This window comes from Atta cephalotes (assembly GCF_000143395.1).
Source record: "Atta cephalotes unplaced genomic scaffold scaffold00035, whole genome shotgun sequence".
Taxonomy (NCBI): domain Eukaryota; kingdom Metazoa; phylum Arthropoda; class Insecta; order Hymenoptera; family Formicidae; genus Atta; species Atta cephalotes.
In genome coordinates, this window is record NW_012130099.1 from 2,966,988 (window position 1) to 2,976,034 (window position 9,047).

At 29.4% G+C, this 9,047-nt stretch overlaps 1 protein-coding gene across 1 annotated transcript in view; it reads right to left on the minus strand.

The window, feature by feature from the left end:
- The window catches only part of LOC105621678, a 45,241-nt gene extending 38,246 nt beyond the window's left edge, over nt 1–6,995 (minus strand). The window contains exon 1 of the mRNA XM_012203145.1: nt 6,765–6,995. The gene's annotated coding sequence lies outside the window, so the exon portion shown is untranslated. The remainder of the gene's footprint in view (nt 1–6,764) is intronic.
- Nucleotides 6,996–9,047: the final 2,052 nt, after the last annotated feature.

Below are 9,047 nucleotides of genomic sequence, written 5' to 3' on the forward strand. Positions count from 1 at the left end.
TATATATATATATATATATATATATATAATTCTTATCGGAATATTTATATAAGAACTGAAAAAAAAAAATCAGGTTGCACTAATTGGAATTTTTATTAAAAATGGACAAGCCGAAATTTTTTCTAAATGAATATATTATAATTCTTAATTGTAAAAAAATAATAGAATTCCGATTAATATGATTAGAATTTTCTGATTCATTCATTTTCAAATAGAAACTTTTCTCAGTGTAATATTAAAAATTGTATTTATACAATAAAAAACATTTTATACTTGTGTTAAAATTGATTCTTGTTAAATTTTTCATATAATTAAATGTTAATTTAATGTGATAAAAGTTATTCGGAAATGTATGTTAAATTGATATTTAATACTTCTTAATGTTAAAATAATAATGTTTTATAAGTAAATAAAAAAATAACATAAAAATAATGTAGTTTTAAAACGTAAATTTTAAGGTAATGAATAAAAGATTAAATGAACACAGACACGTGTATATGTGTTAATTTAATATATTATAAATGTTAATTTTACTGAGGAAATATGTGCTCTCATTTGTTTCAAAATTATGTCAAAATTATGTATTATTATTATTAATTTTTATTATTAATTTTTACATGTTTGTATTATTAGATGCTTCTATGTTTGTATTATTTTTTAACATTTTTATCAGATATAAAATTAATGTAAAAGTTTAGACTCTTTAAAACACATGAAATATTATATTAAATTTAATATAAATTTTTCAACTATGTAAACTTCATTTATCCTCATTTTATTCATCTTACAATACAATATTTCTCTTTTCGTCTTATGATTTTAATTATGATTATAAATTATAGTATTTACAAGCATTTAAATAATTTTCCAGATATGAGTGTATTTTTTATTTGAATATAAATAGTAATTACGAGCATCTAGATAATTTTCTAGTTGTGAGAAGTTATGCTTCGCGCGTGATGAAAGATACGCTATCTCGTGTAGGCGCATTTCAATCGCTGCGGGCCGATTTTGCGACATACATACGTCACAAACGTTACCTGTGAGATAAGCATGCCGGAAGTGCGTCAGAACCCGTTATACTTCTCACGTAAGGTCACACGCGACGTGTGACAAACCGGAAAATTTTCCTGCTTGTTCGATTTGAGCAGTTCACGATTTTGAATTACTCAAATTATTTCGGGCAAAAAGAATATAAAATGATTATTCAATTCAGAATAGAGCCTTTTTTTAAATTTGGATTTTTTTGCGGCAGCTTGATAAAAACTTGGTTGTAACTCTGACAGATAATTAATCGAGGGAGTCGACTTCATGTATTCAACAGTACAATACGTTGACTGCTCTATTTAGATAATAGAATATACAGACACTTTCTTTCAGCAGATCCACATAATGGATTGTGTTTTGAAGCTAAAAGCTTTTTTGTGGATGTGTGATGATGACATAATAAAACAGATATTATAAATCACTACTAATTCTTTTCAGAACTAAAATCATAAGCTCTTTTTACGGATTTGATTATACATTTGTAATGTCGAAAGATCCAAAAATCTGTATTAGAAATAAATAGTTAAAAAGAAAGATTGATTACTGTCAGAGTCACAATAAAGATTTTTAAAACTACCACAAAACAAATTTTTAAATTCGGAAAAGACCCTATTCTGAATAATTACTAAGTATAATGATGAGAACTCTTCTAAAATGTAATCGGATTGATAAAAACGTCCGTTACAATAATTAGTCAAAAGTTGAACCATAATATTAATATTTCTCGCAATAAATTTCTCGTAGATTTATAATTAATATAGTTATTATCATAAATAATATTAACTTGATGATAATCATTTAATAATATTTTATGAATAGTAATCGATTCACACAAAAACATATAGAGGCAAAATGTATAAAATTTATAAAAAATTTTAATCCTATGGAATTAATATTGAAATCTGCAACATAATTACTGATAGATCTGTAAGATTCATTTAATTTATATTACTTAAAAGGCACTATTTGATTTTAACAAACCAAAATAGCATAAAGCACCTGTATATAAGAAGAATAAATGCTATTGTGTATTTTAGTATAATAAGAATAATTTAAATTTGCAAATTGTAAAGAGAACTTTTGATAAGAATTTTTAACAAGGAGATTTATTGAATAAGATGAATAAACTCCTGTCAGCTCTGAAAAGTTAAGCATTAGATCTCGTTCGAAAATGTTATTAACATTTCTTTATTCTATGTTATACATATATCAGTCGCTGTTTGCTCGTTAAAATGTTCTTTTAAAATATGAAGGAAAAATGTATTCATTGTCAGATTAAAGTTGAGATTAAAATAAATAAATCAATGTCAAGACGCTCTTAACATTACACTTTGTAAAATATTGAATTCTACATACATTTCGTTTTGTTAAGTATCGTAATATTGCTTGTGACTGTGTACGTTAAGAGCAACATGCTGGGAAGAAAGAAACAACAGGAGAAACGGTTTTTATTATAGATCAGGTTATATCGATCCTTTTGATATCGATACAATAATTTTACACAACAAAGCGTTCAGGGTAAACCCTACTACCGTTATTACATTTATTATTTACACGATCGCGGTGCGTACACACGCGAATTACTATGCGCCTACATTTTCCACGGAGCACGTGTTTACCTCGTATGTGACAAATATGCGACCGTCCACGTGCATCAACGTGACGGATGTGGTAGCCGGAACGCAATGTGGGGCACAATAAGGACAGCGACTTGCGAAACTCGCACAGGTTTTGCATTGCACTTACGTTGATTTTAAAATACTTCTTTTATTACACATTTATTGCTTGTATGTCCCACAATTTATTTATAGAAAGTTGAAAACTGCGACAAATATTTGGACAAATCTATAGCTCACTGGATACTTTAATTTTCAAACGTGTTGCACGTAATCGTGAAATATCTATATGAAGAACATGTTTTAATATAATAAAAAAAAATATACAATTATTATAGTTTAACTATAATTTATAGTCATTCTTGCTGACAATTAAAAAACTATTTTTGAATAATAATTGTATATTTATATATATTGATGATAATGATTTAATAATGTGATATTTTGAATAATAATCAGTGGATTCAAAGGCATATAAAATATAAAATTCACAAAAATTGTTATTACACACAGAAAAATATTCTATTGCTAAGAAAAGCGATTACTCAATTTACTTTTTTTTAAGTAATTATTATCTTTAACGAAGAATATTTTCTTGATGATAATCTTAAAATATATTTGTCACAAATTTTAAAAAACAAAGCAAAACAAAAATTTATTTTCTATTGAAAAATATTTTTTATAAAATTGATTGAGGGAGCGACTTAACAAGCAAATCGAATTTGTTTTAATAATCTTAATTGAAGTATTAAACTTATTAAGATTCAAAATATACATATTTTGAATAAATTTAATGTTTGTGATTAATTTATGCTACATTTACAGAGATATAAATTTTTTTAATACTTCAAACAAGTCATTAATTGCATAGAGTATATATTTTTCTTTTCTATGTGTAAGAATTCTACCGCAATCTTTATATTATGTTATTATTCTAATCAGACTGTGACTTAACTAACAACAGGCTCAGCCAAATATTTCCGAATTTCTTGACACTTGCCAATTGGCTTGCGAGTTTCCTATCATTTTATTTGCAATTAGCCGCCTCGGAGAGCACATAGTAGAATCATTTACATACATATACTTATTATTAAGTAGCGAGCACATTTCGATACCAGTCCACTAATATTATAATGAATACTACATATATCTACTTTATACTATTTGAAATTGTTGCTTTATTTCACAGAAGAATTCCGATAACCTTATCAAAAATCAACAACAATTATTAAGCAACAGATTCATTTCATGTTTGCGAGGACAACCTCATAATTATATACAAAACGCAAAATATAAATTTATGCTTATGAAAAGATATTTAAAAATATCGTTGCATAGTTTGATTAATATCGTTTAGCGACCAAAATGAGAAAGATATTAATTTTATAAATTCCGACAATATTGATCGAGAATTATTTCGCTCGAAGCTACTTTGCAGAGGCGAAACAGATGTATCGCAGGTTTGAAAGAGAAAAGGGGACTATTTGGAATCCGTACCGATGGGACCAAGGTGTACAGACGAAACAACCAGCATCCTGGTCGAGACTGCAAAACAAGCTTTCTCGCTCCAGAAAATATCACTTTCAAAGTTTCTACTTACAATAGTAACGTCGACGCAAATAATTCACTTATTTCATAATTTAAAACCCGTTCAATACACGAGAGATATACGAGAGAAATCAATCGAGTTAGCATCGAAGCGCAATATTTTTTTAATTAATTTTGCGATTTCAATTTGTACTCAAAATATCATGCATAATAATACAGGAACAATAAGATATATTTTTTTTTATTCAAGAGTTTCTTCCTATAAATTTATATGTTTTCTGTTAATGAATAAGTAAATCGATAAATCTCAAGGATACGAGAATCTTTAAGGAAGGATGATAACGCTTAACATATCGCATCATCATATCACCTGTCGCTATCCTTTTCCCTTTCCTTTCGTTTTCTCCTATTGCTTATAGTTTACTTTCTAATTGCATGTAATAGTACGTGCTGCAGTGTTTTGGTTCGTATTCACTCATTCAGATATCCAACAAGGCACTTGACCCATTGTGCTCAATATTATTAACAGAACGCAAATCTCCAGACATTTTCCATTTATTTATTCATATAGCTACGCAATAGATAGGCAAAATAAATCAATCACTCGAAAAAAAATGATAAAAAATGGTCGAATAAGTCAGAGAAATTTTTTCAATTTAGACAATCGAGTGATCGAGAATTTTTTTAATTTATTGATTCCAATAAAGAGAAAATTTCTGTTTGAGTGGCACAAGTTTTCACGTTCTTCTTGTAAAATTCGATAAGTTCGCATAAATATCTTCAAGCAATTTAATTTTGCTTTTTCTTACGTGACGTTTAAAATATTGTAAACAGACGCATAAAGGCGGTTCGCGCTATCGGTTAGTTGACGTATTTACTTATACATGCATATATGTATAGATACTAGCTTCATATGCCTGTTTATCTTAAGTGTTAAAACACTTTCGCGCGAGTGTACTTCTCCGTATTATTTATCAATCTAATTTCAGCAGTATAAACTCAAAATAATACTTGTGACAAATTCGAGGCGCCAAGCTGGCACCGCATGAATATTTCTCTACTTCAAAATCATCAATAAAAAAGCTTGCTTGATCCGAGATACTTTCCTACTTCGAAATCATCAATAATCAATACCCTTTCTTACTGCGAGACATTTTCTTATTCCAAATTTATCAATAACAAGAGATTTCTTGCACCAAGATATTTTTCCACTTCAAAATTATCAATAAAAAAAGCTTTCTTACTCCGAGATATTTTTCTACTCCAAAATCAACAATAAACAAAGTTTTCTTGTTTCAAGATATTTTTCAAAATTATCAATAAAAACAGTCTTCTTTTGCTTCAAAATACTTTCCTAATCCAAAATCATCAATAAGGAAAACTTTTTTATCCCAAAATTAATAAACGGAGTTTTCTTATTCCGAGATATTTTATATCAATTAAAATTCAATAAGAACAGTTTTCTTGCTTCAAGATACTTTCTTATTTCAAAATTAATAAAAAAAACTTTCTTGCTTCGAGAAACTTTTTTACTCCAAAAGCAACACTAAAACAGAGATTTTTTTTTTGCTCGATGTTTTCTAATATCGATTTTCTAATATATTCTTATAGATTCTAATATAGATTTTCCAAAATCATCAATAAGGATAGTTTTCTTGCTTTAAAATATTTCCCCATTCCAAAATTATCAATAAGGAAAGTTTCCTACTCTAAGATACTTTTCTATTCCAAAATCAATAATAAACAAAGTTTTCTTGTTCCAATGTTTTCCAAAATTATCCAACCAATAAGAGCAGTCTTCTTGCTTTAAAATATTTCCTTATTTCAAAATCATCAGTAAAGAAAGTTTCTCTGAAATATTTCCCTGCTCCAAAATAAATAGAAAGAACTGTTTTGCTTCAAGATACTCCAAAATCAACAATAAACAGAGCTTTTTTACTTCGAAATATTTTTCCATTTCAAAATCATCGTTAAGGACAGTTTTCTTACTCCAAGGTACTTTTCTATACTGAAAATCATTACGAGTCTTCTTTCCTGCTTCAAAAAGTGTTGCTTCAAGATCCTAATGAGGAAGTCTCTTTCGCACACACAACAGCGAGAAAGCGAGATAAGGCGTAATATATTTAACTATTCAGCGATTATTGCAAACTCTCTTATCCCTATAAACAGCCTTTTTTTCCTGTTACTTATCTTACCGAACAATCGAAGAGCTGTTGCCAACCGAATGTCTATCCGTGCTTGCACCTGCCCGGGTCCTGAGCGTATTTTTCGCAAAGCAGCGCAGCGAGAAATGTCTTCAGCCACTTTATATTGCAAATAACAGTATCTAGACAGTTAACATCATATCTTTAACAACACTTCTTTTTCTCTCTCTTTCTCTCTCTCCCTCTTTCATTTCTCTCTCCTTCTCCCACCTCGCTCCTCTCTCTCGCACTCTCTCGTCGAAACAGTGGCTACGTCATCAAGAACGTGGAGTTCTAACTTCGAATAAATCTTTCTGGTCTAAATCCCTCGGAAATAAAACGAAGAAGTGAAGAAAACGAACGGACTCACCGGTTCGCCGACGAGCGTCACATTTCCAAACTGCTCAGGATGTTGCTGACTAACACCTTCTTCCTCGTCGTCGCGATTGTGATGATAGTCGTCGTGCTGGCGGTTTTTTCCACCTCCCTCCAACACTCCAGAGTAATCCAACTCAGGCTGGGATTATGATCTTTCTCTGGAGTGATATCACTGCGCCGCGGCGGACAAAGCCATCTTGAAGAGGGCATGCACGCACAAACAGCACAGCCTGCCTCTGATCGCGACGGTCAGGTCCTCTTGCCAGGAGGCGGCTGAATGAGAATACAGCGCGGTTGAAGCATTTGCTACGATGGCGCCACAAGTCGACTATTACTTCCGCCATTGTTGCCGCCTTCGTCACTATCGCTCCATCGTTCCAGGTTGTAGCCACTACCGTTGCTTCACTGATGCTTCTATCGCAGTTGCTACTGCTCGATTGTCTCAGTATTGACTGTGATGATCACCAATGACTGGGTAATAAAATCTGACGAATCTTTATAAACCTTCCACGAAACACTAAAATATTGACGCTGGCGAAATACGCTTTCAGGATTCAAAAAATTTTGAAACAATGGTGATGGGGATTGGACAGTCAAGTGATTTGATGAGAAGCTTTCTATAATCGGCAAGCAGCGCTACTTCGAAGGCGGCAGCTTTGAAATTGCAGATAGTTTAGATTCTCGACAATGTACTCTATAATTGATGAAGATGAAATAGATTTTATAGTCTTGCAGAGCTATTCTTATTTCCGTAGATTCTTATTATTAGCATCTTAAGATGTGCACACAAAAAAAAAATATATATATATATAGATATCGTATTTAAATATTAATTACTTGATTCAAATGTTTTAAAAGTTCATATATTTGCAAATCATAAATTATCATAAGCATTAAATTTATTCTAAATCCTAAGTTTAATACTTCAATTAAAAACAAATTTAATTTGCTTATAAAATCTCTTCTATGATTAATTTTATAAATAATATTCTTCTTAAAAGAAAAAAATTCTTGTTTTGAATATATAATAAGTTTTTCTCTCTAAAATTTATGTGTAATAAGTACATTTTGAGATTATCAAGAAAATATTTCTTGTTAAAGATAACCATGAGAAGTCGGAGGAATACGATCTCTAAATCTTAAAATAGAACAAAAATAATTACAAAAAACTACACATTTACGGACTGTGTTTATTGAATAGTTAGAAGAAATGAATTTTGGAAAAGAAGAAAAAATTTATAGAAAGATTTTCTGAGAATTCAGAAACAGCTAGTGTTATAATTTTAAGTTTTTTCAATTTGAAGAATGAGTTTACAATTTAAAAAAAAGTAAATTTATAAATACATATTATTTTGTGATTTATCTGCTAATAATTAATATAAAATAATATTCGATTGCCTCTCCCGGATTCAAAAGTCTTAATTGGCTCGCCTTCCTTAAACAAAATAGCTAGTGTACGAAGATAACAGTTATTTAAAGGAAAAAAATAAACTGAGTTATATTTCTTATCAGTGAAATGATATTTTTCAAATTTTGTTCGAAGAACAATCTTGAAATGGTTTAGTATCTTCAAGAAAAAAAAACAGCGAAAAGATACAGAAAGAATATTCATCTCATTTAAAATGGAGTTGAAAAATAATAGAAAATATTATGGAAATTATAGAAGTCTGATAGAAACATAATAAAATGAACTAAAGCGAAACATGTAACGTATAGAATTAAATTAAAATAATTTGAAATTAAAGTAAATTAAAATTAAATAAAATTGTAAATAAAACGTAAAATTCTCTGATCTGAATTATATATAATTACATACCTCGTCGGACATCGGAATGCGATTTTCTTAAATAGATTTTATTCGAGAGCACTAAACAATTATTATCTACATTCTACAACAGGTATATCCTCCTTGTCTTCATTAAGACGCTACTTCATCCTTGCTTTCCTCCTCGACGAAAGAGGGTGGCGTTTCAAGAAAAAAGGAAACCGCACGATATCTCTTATAAATAGCACAATAAATAATTTTCATTTTCCTTCCAATCCCATGTTTCTCTCTCGCTTCTTATCTCACATCGTTCACTCTCTCATATTCGTTCGCCCATCAAAGCGAACAAATCCTTATTGGCACATTGTATAGTAGACTCTTAAGTATATAAATAAGTCGTAAGTCGATGCGTCGTTTAGATTATTAAATATATATATGTATGTATATATATATATATATGTATATATATATATATATATATATATATATATATATATATATATATATATA